Source organism: Arachis duranensis, chromosome 3 (genome assembly GCF_000817695.3).
Source record: "Arachis duranensis cultivar V14167 chromosome 3, aradu.V14167.gnm2.J7QH, whole genome shotgun sequence".
NCBI lineage: Eukaryota > Viridiplantae > Streptophyta > Magnoliopsida > Fabales > Fabaceae > Arachis > Arachis duranensis.
In genome coordinates this window covers 115,233,040-115,233,433 of record NC_029774.3, presented here as the reverse complement: position 1 = coordinate 115,233,433, position 394 = coordinate 115,233,040, and positions in this window count along the sequence as shown.

Below are 394 nucleotides of genomic sequence, written 5' to 3'. Positions count from 1 at the left end.
TCAGGCAATTTCTGGCTGAAATTGAGGGACCTGAGCAAAACTCTGATAAGGAAACTCACAAAAGACTGCTGATGCTGTTGGATTCTGATCTCTCTGCACTCGAAATGTATTTTTTGGAGCTACAGAACTCTAAATGGCGCGCTCTCAATGACGTTGGAAATTAGACATTCAGAGCTTTCCAGAAATATATAATAGTCCATACTTTATTCGTAATTAGACGACGTAAACTGGCGCTCAACGCCAGTTCCTTGCTGCATTCTGGAGTCAAACGTCAGAAACACGTCACGAACCAGAGTTGAACGCCCAAAACACATTACAACTTGGCGTTCAACTCCAAGAGAAGCCTCAACTCGTGGATAGATCAAGCTCAGCCCAAGCACACACCAAGTGGGCC